The sequence below is a fragment of the Plasmopara halstedii genome, assembly GCF_900000015.1.
Source record: "Plasmopara halstedii genome assembly, contig: Scaffold_3120, whole genome shotgun sequence".
Lineage (NCBI taxonomy): Eukaryota > Oomycota > Peronosporomycetes > Peronosporales > Peronosporaceae > Plasmopara > Plasmopara halstedii.
In genome coordinates, this window is record NW_020190023.1 from 59,111 (window position 1) to 59,560 (window position 450).

The window sequence follows — 450 nt, forward strand, 5'->3', positions numbered from 1 at the left end:
GCATATTGTAGAGTAATGAGTGTTGTAAAGTAAGTAAGTACGAAGTCAAACAAGGCTTGGAATAAGAAGAACAATAAGAAACCTGCTGAGAAGATAAAGACAAGACAAACTTCAAAGAAAAAGAGCAATTAAGAGACTGCTAACCTAGCGACCAACGATCCTAGAACCTACAATCAAGCAATGAAGACCAAGGATAAAGAACTATGGACTATTGCGATTAAGTCTGAAGTTGACTCATTAGAACAGAACGGCACGTGGAAACCAGTGATGAAGATAGAAGACATGAAAATACTGAGTACTAAATGGGTATTTAAGACCAAGACTAACGCACACGGTGGATTGGAAAGACTCAAAGCAAGAATGGCTGCATGCGGAAATGAACAAGTCTTCGGTGAGGATTTCATGCTTACATATGCGCCTGTCGTGGAAATGATCACTGCCAAAGTGATA